The 18,403-nt window shown below is 45.2% G+C and overlaps 1 protein-coding gene across 5 annotated transcripts in view; it reads right to left on the reverse strand.

Annotated features, from left to right (window-relative positions):
• Positions 1-11,000, reverse strand: part of CCDC62 (coiled-coil domain containing 62) — a 139,341-nt gene extending 128,341 nt beyond the window's left edge. For all 5 annotated transcript variants that reach the window (XM_085633602.1, XM_085633600.1, XM_085633601.1 and 2 more), the window contains exon 1: positions 10,863-11,000. The gene's annotated coding sequence lies outside the window, so the exon portion shown is untranslated. The remainder of the gene's footprint in view (positions 1-10,862) is intronic.
• Between the last annotated feature and the right edge of the window lie 7,403 nt (positions 11,001-18,403).

An 18,403-nucleotide genomic window follows, 5' to 3' on the forward strand; every position in this document is an offset into this window, starting at 1 on the left:
TAGAATCATTGAGTCTTCTCAGAGGGCGATGGTTAAGAGTTCAATAAAAAAGGACAAACAGAACCTATGACATGGGGATAACTTGTCTAATTCCATTCTTGACTTTTACTGGGCCATAAATTGCTGAACTGTTATCAAAGTGGCGTGTGTATTCAAATACAAGTTATAATTTGACCTATGTGTAGGAAAGTGCCCCATTTTGACATGATCACCCCTACTTTTTGCCTGGTGTTCGATACAACTTTGTTTGGAAGTGCACTGGGTTCCTGCTACCATTGCCAGATCTCTTTCTCAAAACTGTACAATTGTTTTTCCCAGATGGCTATATCTTTAGCACTACCTCAAAGTCCCTAGTAAATGGTAATCCTGGTACCTAGGGCGAAGCGACTTAAAGAGGGTCTCAAAGGGTTGCATCATGTATTGTGCCACCCTAAGGGACTCTCATCAAACCCAAATAGGCAGCCACTGCAGGCTGTGTGTCTTGGTGCAGATACAAGTGAAAATAGCACATGGCACACATCCCTGTGTGCCATGCCTGCAGACACTGCATACAGTATTGATAAGTCACCCCTACAGCAGGCCTCACAGCCCTAAGGCAGGGTGCACTATACTACATGTGTGGCCGTACCTGCATGAGTAGATATGCCCCTGTGCTAGTCAGTTCAATTGCTGCCAATACAAGTGATCAGGGAGGCCATTTTAAGTACATGTGATGGACACTGGTGAAAACGAGTTTCCACACTACATGATGGCTTCATTGAAAACAGGGTGGTTTGGTATCAAACATCTCATATTAATAAGCCCACAATGATTCCAGTGATGGATTTATTAATACCTTTGAGGTGCCTCCTGAAAACCTACCGACTACTAGTGTGCTAGCTGACTGGCCCTAGCCAGCTAGCCACCACAGATGAGGGCCTTTGCGATCAGGAGGTCAGGAACAAAGCTTGTTCGGACAGAGGGTGTTTACACCACCTCCCACAGGATAACCTGCAAATTAGCATTCCAAGGCAGGGAGCTTCAAAGAGTCCACCACCTTTGGTATGCAAATCTGGTTCCCCTCACAGGAAAGGATGGAGACCCCCTTGACTAGGGTCCGTTTGTCGCCTGGGTACGGCGGGAAAATTAGTAGTCAGAGAGGCATGTTCACCTTCATGCTAGTTCCACACCTAAGGTGGGCTACCTGAAGGAAAGCAACATTTCAGAGTCTGCCATCTTTAAGATGGCAAACTTAGGAACTCCGGAACAGGGTTATGCTCACTTCCCACAGGAAGTGGTTATATATGGGGTGTAGTGACCCCGGGGGTTGTTAGCCCATTGGCTACTATCCTAAAATTCCCTAACACCCCTAAATTCAGTATTATGGGGCACTCCTGCACCAGGAAATCAGATCCTGCCGACCTGCAAGAAGGAGACGGACGTGAAGAGTCGCAAGAAGCAAGAACAAAAGACAAGCAATTGACTTGACACCTACCCTGCCAGCCTGTCTGCTGTCTTCGACAGTTGTGCCAAATACAGCTTCTACTGCAGCTGCTGAGTCTCCAAAAGCCTGAAGAGAACAGCCAGCACTTCAGCCAAGAACCAGGAACTCCCGTGGAGTAGCAGAGCTGCTCCCTTGCAGGCACCCGAAGAGACCGGAGAGGACTCCGGACCATTAAAAACCAGACACCGGATAGCACCACTGCACCCATGCCGCCATGCCCGGGCTGAAGTGGGCCAACGGTGCCAGCGTGGTCCAAAGAATCCCAGGCTGAAGTGGGCCAATGGTGCCAGCGTGGTCCCCAGAACCTCTCGACTTGAAGTCCACCGTGGGTTTCCCTGCTGTGGATTTCCGGTCACCACCTGCAGCCTGTGCATGCAGGCCCACTCTATCACGACTGACTCTGGTGACGAAAACCAAAAGCCTCAAAACACCTCTGCACCCGTTGCTCCAGGCCAGAGCATAAGTGGACCAAAGATCCATGTCCCCAAGCATCGTGAGCCCTGAGTCCCTCTATTGGTTCAACCCAACTAGCCTCCCAGTGTAAACCCGCAGCCTCTTTTTCACCAGACCAATCCCTATTGACTAACACTGTGCACCTGATGCTGTATTGCACCTGGCCGCCCTACTGCCGCTGGAGATGACCTGATGGTCCTGCCTTGCTCTGTACTCACCTTAGGTCCTGAGAATTGGTCTTGTAAGTCACTGCGAAGAACTTGTATCTAGTATTTGGGTTTCCTCCCATAGGATTACATTGCACTTATGAAAATTGCATTAAGTTTTCATTTTTAAAACCCAAAATTTTGAAACACACTTGCCCGATGGTATTGATTCTCATCCCAAAACATATATCAAGATAAGTGTTATTTTGATAAATTGGTGAGGATCTCCTTATTGAGTCATGTGTACCATTAATTGGCTGTATGTGTATTGCAGATGTCTAACACTCCTCTCCGATAAGCCTAAGGCTGCTCGAAAACACTATCCCCTAAAAGAGCCCTTTGGGATTGCTAGAGCAAGCCCATGTCCACTCATAAGGGAATACCTGGTCTCTATGCATGGTATACCTCATTTTGGTATACCATATAAAGAGCAAGCTTCCTGCACTCATCAGCTTGGAAGGAAATCCGAAAGCCTCTACTATTATAAATAAACTTTCGGGGGGTCATCATTTTTTTTCAGGATACATTTTAGCAGCAGTCAGATGTCTACCATTTATAGAACAGTTAACTCACACCCCTGCCTAATCAGAATTGTAATTGTATTTGTATTTAATTCTTGTAACGCGCAGCTATCACCCAACGGGTATCTTGGCGCTTGGACTGTGATGGAACAGAACTTTTAAACCACCAAGAAAGTGCATCAGCAGAGACAGATAGAGGGGGAGAGATAAGTGAGCGGAAGCCAAACAAGAGCTAGGGAAGTTAAGAGGCCATAAGCCCCTCCCTAGGAAAGAGCCAGGTTTTCAGATTTCGCCTGAACTCCATCAGAGAGTTAGCCTGTCTGATATTCAAAGGGAGTTCATTCCAGTATCGTGGGGCCACAGTACTGAAGGCCCTACCTCCCATTCTGGCCTTCTTGATCCTGCCTGTGTTTAACAAAAAGGCGTTCGAAGAACGGAGAGTCCTTTGAGGTTTGTACCAGGAAATCTTCTCCTGTAGGGAAATTGGGCCAGAGCCGTGTGCCGCTTTATAGACAATGCACAGGGTTTTAAATTTGACCCTTTCCCTCATAGGAAGCCAGTGAAGCTCTTGAAGCGCCAGCGTGGTTGAGGAGCCACGTTTCCTAGTCAGCGCCAATTTGGCTGCCATAGACTGGACCCTCTGCAATCTCTGAAAGATGTAAAGAGGTGCTCCTAAATACAGAGAATTGCAGTAGTCCAGCCTACTCAGAATGATACTGCGAACTACCAAAGGTCTTTTCTCCGCCGGCAGGAGAGGTAGGATCTGCCGAAGAGCTTTCATAAGGGCAAAGCACACCCCCACGGTTTTTTTAACTTGCGAAGCCATTTGGAGATCATTATCGAACATGACTCCCAGATTCCGCACCGTTGTCACAGGGACAATGGGTTCCATTTCTGGGGTTAGTCTAAAGTCAAAAGGCATTACAAAGTTTTATATTCAATCCTTTTGTCAGAAGTATGGTGACCTATCAATGAGCTATGCTTATTGATGTAAAGAACCTATATTGCGCCCAGGCATTAACCATCTTAAAAGCCTTAAGTTTCTGAATAAAATGAGAATTTCTTACTACAACTTATTAAAGGGGTTATGGAGTGCCTTAGGGAATCCTTGACTACCTTAAGTTTTAGAGGATTACTGAGCCCATTTGTATTAAATGACACTGTATTTACTTTAGAAATGTACTTCTAAATATTTTCAAGAAACCAGTTATCTCACAGTGCTTAATTTGTAAACAAATAAGTGTGAGGGACCAAGGTATTGCTCAGGAGGCCACTGCAGGTTGCACTATTGACTTGATCTGCTATCACTGCCACATACCAGAGTATATGTTCCCTACTAAATGTCACTTCTATAAATGTGAAAGTTTGGATAGTTCCACACCACCCAAAGCAGTAACAATCACCTGGATTCTTTCAAATTATGTTTTAAACGTGTGTTTAACTCTTAAGCTGATGTACTCCATACATAAAATAGATCGACAACGCCCCCATGTGGTGGACTGTTAAAAGTAAGTGCCGGTGCGGAGCATTGGCACAAATTAAGCACTGCTCTGACCTACAAATAGTCTCAGACTATTTTTGCTACCCATCCCTTTGTGATAAGGTGCACAATAGCTTAATGCCCAAAAATACATATAGTGTTTTTATTAACCGGAACAAAATGTTATGCAATAGTAAGAATCCAATACCTCCCTGCTTTTAAATTTTAAAATGTTTCACCTTCCTGGGACCCACCTTTGACTTCAGCACCCTTCCCTACTCAGCCAAGATTGCCTGAATTAGCCTTCCCTACAATTCTTCCTGAGGCTATTCTGTCTCAGCTCCTAGAGCAGTGACCCTTATTGTTTCCTTTGGTACCACATTGCTGTTAAACTTAGGAGGACTAGGAGCGCTTTAAGGTACACCATACATGCTCCATAGGATACTATGTAATACAAAAGTTATGTATTTCTTGGGGAGGGGGGGGGGGGGATCTAGGTCAGGGAAACAGAGACAACAGATCAGGGAATCAGATTGCTCAGAAGCAAGACCTCACACACACCTGTGCGGGTGTCATGCTTCATCACCGGGCAGCTCTTCGTTGGGCCGGTGCTGCAATGCCCAACGGGCCACTCGAGGGCGCTCTTGGCCGGAGGTCTTTTGAGCAAGAGATGTTGAAGTGAGGTGTAGGTGCTCTAGGTGTAGATTGGTCCAACCTCCACACAATTTTATGAGCTGGATAGGACCATTACTTCCACATTCCGCCACCTATTGCCTTTTAATCATAAAAATAGACAACCCACCTATTAAATGTAATTGGGTATCTCTTAGCTATTTTTAAAACTACATTTTCACATTACACCAATCTACACCTAGAGCACGTCCACCCTACACCTCACATCGGCATCTTTTGCTCAAAAAACCTACAGAAAAGAGCCCCCTCGAGGAGAGTTGTACAGTCCATAGCAGTGGTTGACCTCTAGCTCTATACTATGGTGAGAGCCTATTCTGAGCCAGGACTTTCTCACTATTCAACTGCTTTATCTCGGTTTAATTTAGTAGCCTGCTGTATTTCATTAGACCAGAATGTTTTGAGTTACAGCATATTCTCCTTGTGTGCCTGTTCTTAGCCCGTTTTTCATATACCCCCCCCCCCCCATTTAAATTTTCTGTGGAGACATTAAATTAATTAGCACATTCATTTGCTTTATGGGTCTTTATGATAGCATTGTCTATGCTTGGGCACACTCTTGCTTTTTTAATTTTTTTTATTGGATGCTACTTGTCTTATTTGGCAGGGCTGTGGCCTTGGCTTGACGGGATTCCAAGAAGGTGCCCCTCCCACACAGGATAAATGCGCATTCAACCCTAGCTCCCTAAGGCCGCTCCTACTTACAGATAAGTGCCACTTTGCTGAACTCCTGCTTTTGTCAGGCCCCCCTTGTATAATTTTTGAACACGTTTCCTTCACTGCTTCAAAGCTAGTGGGTCTCCTTCCTAATGCTAGGGCACTTTGCTCAAAACGCTGCTAGGCGCAGCTCAGAAAGGCTCCTTGTTTGCCGTGTTCAAATAGATGCTATACTGGTGGAGTGTGTGGTCATCTGGACATTGGTGTACTCAAGGATAGCATTAACCACCTCACCATTCCCTAGACATTGGAAACAGAGGGCATTTCATTGATACTCTTCCCATTTAATTTTGTTTTTTGCAGGGAAGAGATGAGCTCACTAACAGTTGCGAGGTGCTGTTCATGAGGTAATCAGGGAATCTTGCACTTGGAGTCAGCACTAAGTCCAGTGTTTCTCAGTGGTCACCATTAAATAATGCTGATACTGAAACAGGGATTCGCCGTCATTACAACCTCAGAGCCAGCCAGAAGGGAATCAGACACCAAAGGCGCGCCTCGCTCAAAGTTCTCTCTCTGCCTCCGATGATATTACAGTGAGTATTGCCCAGGGGCCACCCCGCCCCCTTTTGTCCATTCTGTCATGGCCAAAGAGGGATCTGGACTGCAGCATCTCTGGCCACTCACCAGGCAGATCAAATGGCCAAAAATATTACCTGCTGGACCATTTCAAGTAGATTTATTTCTATGGCTGTTGTAGAGCACTGTGTCATATCTGGCTCCTACCATGGTTCCCAAGCATGGGAGAAACTCAGGTCACCAGCAGCAGAGGCTAACACCAGTGGAATGCCACCTCTGCTTCTCTGTGGTATTTTCCTGGGAGAGGTGCAATCTCTTCAGCCAGTAAATGCAGCCTCCCGATGGAAGATACAGCCCATGGCTGCTATATGTAATTAAACATATAATAAAGTCTTAATAGATACGCAGAACAAATCAGAGACTACCTCTGCAAACATGCATCACAGATTAAGAGTCACGCTTCATAAGCTGGCACTCCGCCCCCAAACTGAGAACACAATGGAGTAAATTGTCCAATAAATAGGTGAATCAAGAAATGACAAACCTTAGATACGAGTGCAGCTATCTAGAACACTGATGGTGCAAATCACAATCAAACTAAGATCAAACTCACAACAAAAGACATAGAATGGGCTACCACAAAGTCTGAAAATGCCAAAAAGGCCTAAACAGCCAAAGGTATAAACAGAGCACCAAATCAAACTAAGGAAATCTTAAGCATTTACCAAAAAATAACCAACCTATAAACTCAAAACAAAAAAGTGTCTTCCAACAACTGAGGTTGTTCAAACCAAAGTTTTAAGAAGCCAGGCCGCAATCAGTCTCACTCCAACTTCACACCTTTCACCTTTGAATGCCTATTTTGAGGTCTGGCTACACACAGTATTAGATGTGTTGTATGCCAGGTCATCAATTCTTCCCAAAAAGTATAATAAGAAGCAGAGTGAGAGAGAAAAGCAAGCTTTGAGTCAGCTCAATCTGCAGCCGGTTTTCATACTTTGCTAAGAAAGTGTGAAGAATTTTTGAGATACTATCCTAGATGTAAGGATATTTCAAAGTTAAAGAATCATCAAAGTAAGCACAGTATCCAATAGAACTCAAGTTATCACCGGTATGGTACATTCTCCTCTTAGATATGCTCTAAATCAGACATATTTTCTTAAGGCCCTTCCACATCCTGAAGCCACAACAGTGCCAACTGATTCTGCTGCTCTCGAGAACTGGGGGAGGGGTTCCTGGACACTGTTGCTGCTCTATGGGGACTCAGAATGGTGCTCTGCTACTTCACTACTACCTGTAGTAGCAATTGCTCCTGGGACACTGCCCCGCTGTGTCCAGCCTCAGAAACTCGGTGAGGCTGGACACGGCGGGCAGTGTCCCAGGAGCAATTGCTACTACAGGCACCCCTCCCACCTGTTAAAAGGCTCATGGGGCATGATCTCATTGACAATCAAATCACAGTCAGATACCTATTTAGGTATTGTATACTGTGCATGGTTAATTGGCATGCGCTTCACATAGTTATTATTTGTACATACACATAACAGATAAATCTAGTAACTATGCACCACATTAGAAAGTGAGTGTAGAAGGGATCCTTTTTGTCCTGAAGAAGAAGCCAGGGGAGGGCTTTGAAACATGTTGACAGACATAGGAGGCACTGCTCATTGAGGCAACACACCTCCTTCCCCATTTTTAACAATACCAGCTCAAAGGAATATTAAAGTTTTTTAGTACAACGAGCCAGGTATTTTTTAACTTCACTTTCTCATTCACTCCTGACCCTTCCACTCGCACTCCTACACGACACATAGTCGTCTCACAACAACAGTGCTCCCACATAGTCGTTGGTCGCAGTACGCCCGTCCCGTAGCGGGGTGAGAAGACCCCCTATGATGAAGCATGACACCAAGGGCCCTTTTGGTGTGTGAGGGGTATTTAAACAAACTATGTGTTCCTCCACCACTGTAAGAAACACAACTAATCATGGAGGACATGGCTTTTACATCTATCTGAGGGTGGAGCTTTTTGTTTTGTATCTACAGCCAGAGAAGGCCCTAAGAGCAGCAAAATGACACACAGCTCATCCTCTCCCTTACCGACTCAACTAGCACCGCCAAAGCAAACTTCACCAACTGCATGACCAATGTCGCTGTCTGGATGAAAAACAACACCTTCCAGCTCAACACAGAAAAACCTCTTGGTGGCCCTCTGAACCTGGACCCCCATCCACCCCTGAGGACCATGCAAAGAACCTCTGGATCGTCATGGATAACAACGTCTCTATGAGAAGACAGATGAACGCCATCTCCACATCCTGCAAACGATTTTCAAGTGGATCCCACTGAACACCAGACAGTCAGTCACCCAGGATCTTATCACAAGTAGAATTGATTACGGAAACGCCCTCTACGTATGAATCCAAGCCCATGTCCTACGCTGACTCCAAACCACTCAGAACCCCACCGCCAGACTCATCCTGAACATCTCGCAAAAAAAAAAAAAACACATCTTTCCACACCTCAACAATCTCTACTGGCTTCCAGTCCAGGAAACATGCACGTTCTAGCTACTCACCCATGCCTACAAAACTTTCTCCACAACACAGGTCCATCTTATCTCAACCAACGCCTCAACTTCCACCAACCCATCAGACCAGACACCTTCGATTGGCATCCCAGGCAAGAGCACACTTCCCTCGCATAAACACAAGGTGCGGAGCTCATACCTCGCAGCCAAGACATTTTAAAGGACCTCCCGAAAAACACCTCAGAACCTCCCTCTCCCATATGGACTTCCGAAAGTCAACACATGACTCTTCCAGACGAAACAGGCATGATCTACTCCTCCCCCCTCAGGCCAGCCCTACTCAGTGCCTGGACACCCTCATAGGTGATTAGCCGCGCTCTGCGTATTCACATCACATAACCAGATGGAACAAAGGTGGTGCATGAAAATGGCTGAATGAATCTGACCAATTAGTAAATACTATGTACGTATTTCATTCCATCTGTATGGCTTGCCTGCGACATTACAGACATAGGCCTAGCACGGGGGTCTTCAAACTGAGGGGGGTGAGGCTCTAAAGGGTGCCTTAGCTTATCCTAGGGGGGGGGGAGGGGGGGAGGCGCCAGGCTCTGGTCAAAAGGAGCATCATGGTGATAGTAGTACTTTGTTTTAAGCTGGAAAAAAAATGATCAGCAGTCAGCAACTCTGCAATGGGCCATTTTTAAAATGTTTAACATAACTCTGTTTAAATAAATCTAGACATACTTAAAGATTGCAAATTGAATAGAATTGAGAAATATTTTGAGGGGGGCAATGAATTTTGTTTATATGGGGGGGGGGGGGGGGCACATTAAAAGGTTTGAAAATCACTGGCCTAGTATATGTCATCCAGGGAGCCATCCAAAGCACAAATACTAGTAGACATAGCTTCTGAACGTTTCATCAGTGAGGTGTGGTTTGAGTTACAATGGCATAGCGAGTTTGGGACCCACATCTGGGCAGGCCCAAGCTATTATTACAGCAGCCAAGTGGCCCCATGTGATGCGTGACACCTCCAACCGTTCCAGGGTCTTAGCCAACAAGACGTTATCATCTGGGACCTTTCGTTTTGTTTTTACCATTATATATATGCTGGGCTTAAAATTGCAACATGGAGTGTAAAAAGTCAGAATGGCTAAATGTGTCAGATGCACCACGGGGCCAAATGACAACTATTATTAAAGGTGACTCAGTTTGCATCCTGCTGATTAGGGGTTCAAGTCTGTACCAGATGCACCAAGCAGTGGCTCAGGAGAGGCAACCCAATGAAGCCACCCAGAGACCTCCTACACAAGAGGAAGGTCTCCCTCTCTCTGATTTTCCAAATTCCACCCACTTCAAATTTTTTTCCTCGCATTGTGTTACTGTAAGTCTGTATGTACAATGGGATTAACAGGGCTACAGCAATACAAAAAAACCTCTCTATTCAACAAGTATCTCACAACTAGAATCTTGAAGGACTCTGCTGCAGGGAACACTTAATTCCTGCCTCGGTTATTGCAAGGAGAGGGCGTCCTCTGCTACTGTACAGAGTGGGGTCCCTCTATCTTTAGGTAGTTTATGACAAGCTCTTGGACGCGATGGGTGCCCACTCTTTTATTATACAGTTATTTAAAACCGTAACATACAAACTTCGCATTGATAATTAAAACAGAGATTATAAATTGAAAACACATTATAAAAGCAAGCAGTACAAGATAAGTAACAATTCCAAAATAGCATTTCTGGTTGATGGCAAGTATGTCAAAATAAGCCGTTTAGCGCCAGAAGGAAAGTGCGGAGTGCAAAAGGCAATAACAGAATGTCCAAATGTTTATTACAGATGCAGGTACCTAGCTTTCAGCAAAGTCCATTTGTGCCAATAGCAATATTAGAAAGAACTTGAGATTGCTTCAACAGCTCTTCCTGAACTATCTATGAAAGTGCGGTTTTTTTTTAAACATATTTTATGGTCTTTTATAATCAACATTTCATCTGCAATTTCAGCACTGAAAGTGCGTTGTTAGACCCTACAAGGTGATTAGATATTGCCCCCTGAAGCCTGTCTCATGTTCTTTATCTATTTCTTAGTGCTGAGCTGTGTCCATGCCCAACGAGAAGATACTGGTGCTCCTTCAAAAAGGACTGATACTCAGAGTCTCTCACTGCTGCCTATGAAGTAGCCTGACCTCGGATCTCCAAATCTAAAGCACCACACCTCATTGAACATTGCTGTAAATAAAATACCCGTCGGATACGTTAATAAGCACCTGCAACTTCTGTTCCTCCGCCAGGTACCGCTTTGAAAAAGTTAAGAGCCCTGTATGTGAAAATCAAAACTTCCTCCGCGAGCAAATCTCATTCTCAGCTCTCGCGACACCCCTGAATGCAATGGAAATCGAGGAAGGACAAGAAAAACGTCTAATCCCCTTTCCAGATCTGGTGAGCGTTCTCGTCAATTTATGTGTGGTGTCCCTATTGTTTACATTTAGCTGCAGGAGGTGGATGGCGCTCGTGTATCCCTAATTGCAGGTGTTGCCTACGAGTGAAACAAAAATCACAGAAATAGTTAAGAAAACTTTCATTTTTGAAGTGGTTTAATACGTTTTTTACTGCATTTTTCTTATTTCATATTTTGGTAGAAATCACAATGCAACTCTTTTTAATGGGATAACTTGATTAATGATCATACTTTAAAAACAAATCAGTTGCCACCTCGCAACACTATTTATTTTTAAAATTAAGGGGGGATGGCTGCCTTATTCTCTGTAAACACTAATCCAGTTTAAATTAATTGAGCTACATTTATCGACCTCGGAAAGATCGGAGCACTGACTCTGAACTGGCCTGGGACTTTGAAGTGCTAAGAAAGTATAGGAACTTTGAGTCTGAGTATAGTGTGGGTCACTAAGAGTGGGTTGTAGTTAAGCTATGATACAGCCAATAGATTGCATTTTATAAGGCAAATGCTGCGCTGTTGGTTTTGCCAATGTTTGTCTACAAGTGTTATAAAAAGTAAAACAAAAACAAATCAAAATAATGAAGCAAACTCATATCTCACTGTATCTCAAAACTGTACTTGAATTCAATGTTTTCAATCTCGATAAATGACGGTTTATTTTTCAAATATGTTTATCCCAGGAAACTTGAACAAAGCTTGAAAATAAAAAATACGTGTAAGAATGCAGAGATACACGTGCCAAGGCCACCAAGTTCGAGGTCTGGAAACAAGCATGGGAAGGCTGGCCAATAAGTCCCAACCCGGGGGGTGTTATAAAAGAATGGGACAGATTAGCTCCGGATCTAGCCCTTGTGCTCCGTGACAACTCAGCAGGTTGTGCCCGAATGTATGTACCCCACAAACCAGGAACCAACACGGCAATTAAAGAAAGCGCCCGAAAACTAAACGCCTTACGTAGAACACACAGAAAAACCGTCTCTGATCAAGACAAAAGGCGATTAAAAACAGCCGCAAAAAATCACTCAAAAACGGTGTGGGCTGCTAAGCGCGACCACTTAGATGCTCAATAGCTGCGGATTTTTGATCTGTTAAGCCCTTGTAAAACCCAAGAGTTCTGGAGCTATTTAAACACCCTTGCTCAAGGTCATAATCACAGAGAAAACTCTCTTGATGCACGTTCTTGGATCAGTCACGTACAGACATTATATCAAGACGACCAACATAGTCTCCACTCAAATAACGACCATGCTGGGACTGGCGAACCAGACTCTTCCGCCAAATTTAAAGTTGACCTTGAGACACCTTCAGTCACCAGAATATAAAAAAAAATCAGACACAACGGAGCCCCGGGTCCCAACGGCTTGCCCGGCTCTCTGTTTAGGGCACACATAGAATTCTGGTCCGCGACTCTGACGCTTCTCTATGCAGAATGCCGGCTTCTAGGGGATGTGCCAGACTCCTGGAGAGGGTCGCTGTAGGAAGGTGGATATCTGACTATGGTTACCCCCAACTTTTTGCCTAGTGTCTAGCTGGGTTTTCGACTTAGTTGGCCTGAGATCCTGCCATTCAGGGTCTCAGGCTGTCTGCTCTCTCTTTAAAATGGACTCCATGTACCCTAGGTACATTCCCAATTGGTAAGGATCACCTTATTGGACCCTGTACAGTGTACCCTAGGTACCCAGGGCATAGGTGTACCCTAGGCCTCCCAGGGGCTGCAGCATGTATTATGCCACCCCTGGTCTGGCCTTCCAATCAGACACAACTGGCTGATCACTCAGCTGGGGCAAGGTCGTGTAATCACCCCTTGCTTAGATATAGTATACCTATATCTACCCTTAAAATAGACACATGTGTACCTATCAGCCACTCCTATGGCAGGCCTTAACAATCCTGGAGGCAGAGTGCTTGGTAACATGTGAGATGGTGCTCTAGCATGAGCTGAGCCTGTCTGCAGCTTTCGGAACCATGTCCTTATAGCTGTTCTATGATATAGCCTACCATATACTCTTAAAGTGCCTTATAATCTTAAACGGTTATGGTAACTATGGTTTGGCTTTATCAAAACATGTCGTGCAAGGTGTCTAACACTTTGTAATAACACCCCCATACCATTTCTGGTGATGAGGATATTATTCCCCCCTTCTAGAGGGAGAGACATGTTAAAATCCTACTTTGCTGTTTAACTCTAACCAAAGCCTCAGCATCACAAAATGGATGCTGCTGCCACAGACACAAGTCTGACCTCCTGCTGCTGGGAGTGATCCCGGCAAGGGAGGCTTGGACAATGGGTTTCCTGCTTGGGGAGGTGCTATCACCTCCCCAGACAGACTTTAGTGTATTGGGGCAGGGAGGGCTTAAAGGAATGAGACATGCCTGGGGCACACAAGGTGTCCCATGCATAGTCCAGTTCAAACCGGTGCTGGGGCACTCCAGCCCCAGTCCTGGCGCGAAACTGGACAAAGGGAAGGGGGTGTAACCACCCCCCTCCCAGGTCCCACCCATAAGGCGTGACCTAGCAGGTAACCCAGCCCCCCAGATTAGTATAAGAGTGGTAGCTGGGCCCCAGGAGATTAGATTATCCTGAACCTGCAACTTGAACAGAAACTCTGGACCTTCGACATTCGACGAAAGAAGAAGACTGAAGAATCTCCCTTGTGGCCAAGGAGTGGCTACCCTGTGCAAACAGGCACCATCAAGAGACTACCCTTTGCTTTGCTGAAGTTCTACGAGGGACCGACTGCAGAGCCCGACCAGAGCCTTGACTTCCAGACTTCTCCGACCCTGATCCACATCCACAGCCGTGCTGAGATCCGTGGAGGCGACGAGAGACGTGGGACCGGCTACCTGGGAAAAGTGGCTAGTATCTTCAAGCGCAGCTTTTGAGGCACCCTCGAAGTTGTTCACCGGGGATTGAGAAGCCCCAACCCCAAGCACCATCTGCACCGAAGATCAGCCACCACACTCCACGAGTCCTGCGTGGGGCCCTTCTGCATTTTCCTGCTTGCCGCGTATGTCCGGTTGCTTGCCCGCTGGCTAGTGGCCTTTGTGACGACGCATCCTGAAATCTTCACCGCTGGTTTGGCTCCTCCAGACTGGCTCCTGCTTCTTTGAAAAAGAGAAGCACCCCAGACCTTCCTGGTCTGCACCAGAAGCAAGTCCTCCGTTCTTCGTGGGTTCCGCTTGCCAAGGCTTGGTGAGTCCTAGTCCAACTTCGACGCCGCCGACAGCAAGAGCCTTCATGGGACAGCTCGCCTCCTGGTCCTGGTCATCCTCGACGTTCCCTGGTCCTCGTGGCTGCAGCGACAAGCTTCACCTTCACCTGCAATCTTCACGACATCACCTGGTTCCTTCCTGGTTCCACGTGGTCACTGGCTAGTGACCTTGACTCTGTCCCTTCTGCTTGCAGGTCTCCTCTCTTCTTGATCCCAGCCTTGGGATCCACCGGACACTCTTCACTGACTGCCTGTCAGCAACTTTCCTTCAGGCATCCATAGAAGTCCAAGACGAAACCCGACGCAAGTTCACACCTATGCACCCGCAGCCCGTGGGCTAGGTAACTTGGGTACTTCGGTGCTCACAAGGGTATTGACTATCCTAGGGTCTAGTTTCCGAGTCTCGACTTTCTAGCTATACCAGAAGTGTCCTAAAACTGTTAATTTCTAACTGCTAGTAATTCTATCGACTTTTACGCATTACGCGTGAGTGTTTCCACTCTGCACCTGAATCCCGTGGGCCTCCCACTTCCTAACTGTTGCTAGGGTAGTGTAGCCCCAGCGATTCCCTGGGCCTAGGCCTATCCTATTTCCGTGACAGTGGTCCTTATACCACTTACTTAGTATATGGTTTGCGTGGCCCCTAGGGCCTAACTGTATTACTTACCTGTGTGACTTAATGTATGCTTAAATAAGACTGTGTTGTACTTACCTCTAATCTCATAAAGAGTGCTGAGGGTTTTACTAGAATAAATACACTTTATTTTATATATATATCTGTTGTGGTGTCCTTTCATTTGGTATTCAAGGGATTATATATGGTATCACAGCTGGCTTCACATGCCATTCAGAGTTTAGCCTAAGACTGCTCTTGTCCATGCTACCACTAGGATAGCTGGTCTATAAGGTTGACTTTACAACCAATCACCATAAGGGTATTTGGACTGATATAAGGTGTACACTAGAACTAGTGACATCATACATCAGGCCAACTTCTCACAGTCGCTCCTTCACCCAATCCATAAGAAAGGCCCAAAATCCAACCCGAACAATTATCGCATGATCGCTCTTCTGGACACCGAGGGCAAGGCCTACGCCAGTTCCATCTTGGTAGAGTTAACCCACTGGGCAAGTTCCGAAGGTCTTTTACCATTCTTCCAAACAGGGTTTAGATCTGGGGCATCGACGATTGATAACATAATAGACCTTTCTTACCTGGCCCATCAAGCAGTTATTCGCAAAGGCCTCCCTCTCTTCGTATGCTTTATTGATTACTCAGCAGTGTTCGATGGTGTAGACTGAACAATCCTTTGGAAGAAGCTGGCACTTTGGAACATTAACCCTGCGCTGTTGAACGCTATACAATCATTATACCATAAAACGTGGGTCAGAATTAAACTCTCCAACACCTCAGCAACAGAGAAAATAAAAACAGACTGGGGTTTAAAGCAAGGGTGCGTCTTCGCTCTGCTCTTGTTTAATTTGTATACCGCCGACATGGGCCAAGCCTTGACAGGAGCAGCACTGGCCACGCCGAGGATCGGGGACACCAAGATACAGCTCATCCAATATGCCGACGACCTGGTACTTTTAGACCACACCAAAATAGGTCTACAAAAAGCTCTGTCGGCCTTGGCAATCTACAACGTGGCCCACAAATTGGTGGCCAACCAATCCAAATCTAAAGTTGTCATCTTCGGCCATCACCCGAAAAAGAAATTAGCAAGATGGAGCCTTGGCCAGCTGACTTTGGAAAGCGCACAAAAATACAACTACCTGGGCGTTTGGCTCACCGAATCCGGGCATCCGTGTGCTCAACTGCACAAAATTCAAATGAAAGGGAAATGCATTACTTACGCTCTCTGCAAATTACAAGCTACTTTGCACAGCCCAACCACGACGGCCATCCGAAGAGTCCTACGCACAAAATTAATGCCAGCTCTCACTTACACTCAATTAGCATTCCCTGGAAATCTAACGAAAGAACTAGAAAAAATTCATTGCAGTGCCCACAAAAGGTTGTTTCACCTACCTGCGTGCACCCGAAACACATTGGTGCGCCTAGAATTCTCTTTGAACCATCAAATGCTGGAAGAGACGGCCTCTCTGTGTAAATACTACTTTCTTACTATTGCGGCCCAAGAGAAATCTATGAAGGCAGTTTTAAAACATATCTTCTGCGAACCTGGGAACCCATGGTCAACTGCCCTCGCAGCCGGAGCAGTCCAGCTCAAATTAGCCTTGGAGAATTGGAACCCTAAGATCATTATGTACTCCGCCATCAAATGCACACTTAAAAAACAAGCTTGCATCCTCTCTCGCGCTCTAGACCTGGAACTGTTGAACAAAAAAGGCCTCCATGGAAGGCAAACCCTGCCACAAAAAGGGTTTAACTCCAAACACCATCTCACGCAGGCCGTGGGCAGAGCAGCCTTACTTAGGATCTTGGCATCCAGATTACATCCTCTGCCACTTCAAGAAATATACAATACCAAACGGAGAACAACGGCGATCAAGGGCTGCCTGCTCTGCAATTACAAACACGAGTCTTTGGCCCATCTTTTATTTTGTTGCACCTTCATTCATACATTTTATAACAATTATTACTTTGTGCGCATGCACCATCGGTGACACGCACACCCTGTTCCTCGTCTGGAACTGCTACAGATCATTGTCTGCGCATCTCTACTTATTCTCCATGTGCATTCTCCGTACTTAATTGTTGCGAAATCTTAGAGTAGATCATTTTTGTTTCTTTACTGCCACCAGTATTATTATTTTTTCTCCTCTTCCTTTATTTTTTCCTCAGTATGGCTTCAGGTAACATATGGAACCTTTCTCCTCCACAGCCATTTATTTCATCGACAGGTGATGACTCACTTAAATGGGATGAGTGGCGAGAATATTTTGAAAACTATATTTCTACATTTGAGGACGAAAAGGAACTCACTCCTGAGAGGAAGAAAAAAATCCTTCTCCACTGTCTAGGTGCTAAAGCAATGAAAATCTACAATCGAATCAACAAAAAACTCAGAGACGGGAATGTATACATGATTGCGTTAGAAGATTTATCTTTGTACTTTAAACCTACAATTTCAATTTCTGTTAACAGATACAAATTCTTCCAACGTAAACAGGGTCCTGAAGAATCGGTGGAAGACTTTATGGCTGCTTTAAAGAATTTAGCACTAACTTGCAGGTTTGGTGCATTGCATGACGAATTTATTCGTGACCAAATTGTCATGTGATTAGCCAGTAAGAATATCCAGGAGAAACTGTGGGCTAAGGGAGAATTGCCACTTGAGGAAGTTATTGAAATTGTCAGGTGCACAGAATTAACAGGTAGATGCGCAAAGGCAGTTTTGTTGGAAGAGAAGGCTACCACTGAGGATAAGTCTACTATTGCCAAAGTCACTACTTCTAAGAATCCTCATAAGAAACGGCGTTCAAACTTTCTACAAGGGAAAGATACCAGCACTGAGACGAAAGTGTCCGACGACGGGAAGTGTTTTAGATGTGGTAGCAGGTACCATTTGGCAAATGATAAAATGTGTCCTGCATTAAAGCAGAAATGTACGAGATGTGGATTAGTTGGGCATTTTCAGGCAATTTGTCAGAGGAAACAGAGGGGTGGTAGAAATGTAAAAGTTGTGGTACCTGAGGAACATGACGTAGCATTTTCGTCCGATGATGATGATATGAATTTATTTGTGTTAAAAATTGACGATAATATGTTGAGCAAAGGAAAAAAAAACCTATGTGTCATTTAAATATTGGAGGTGTGGAGATTTCAATAGTTGCAGATTCTGGATCTCCTTATATAATTGTAAATGAGAATGTGTGGGTGGAAAAATGTGTTCCTGTCATTAGCAGACATTTGCTCAATCCGGATATTTCCCCTAAAACATTCACTGGGGAACCCATTGAAATGCGGGGTTTCAGGGAATTGCAGTTCCAATTTAAGACACGTCAAATGTTGGGAAAGCTATTCGTCTCTAAGGCCAGTCCTTCTGTCTTAGGATGGATCGATCAAGGGAATTTAGGAATAATTTTGGACCCAAACAGCCCTGATCCCGTGCTATCATTGCAAACTGAAGAGTATTACAAGAACTTAATAGTCAAAAGGTATCCTAATGTA

This window comes from Triturus cristatus, chromosome 11 (assembly GCF_964204655.1).
Source record: "Triturus cristatus chromosome 11, aTriCri1.1, whole genome shotgun sequence".
NCBI lineage: Eukaryota > Metazoa > Chordata > Amphibia > Caudata > Salamandridae > Triturus > Triturus cristatus.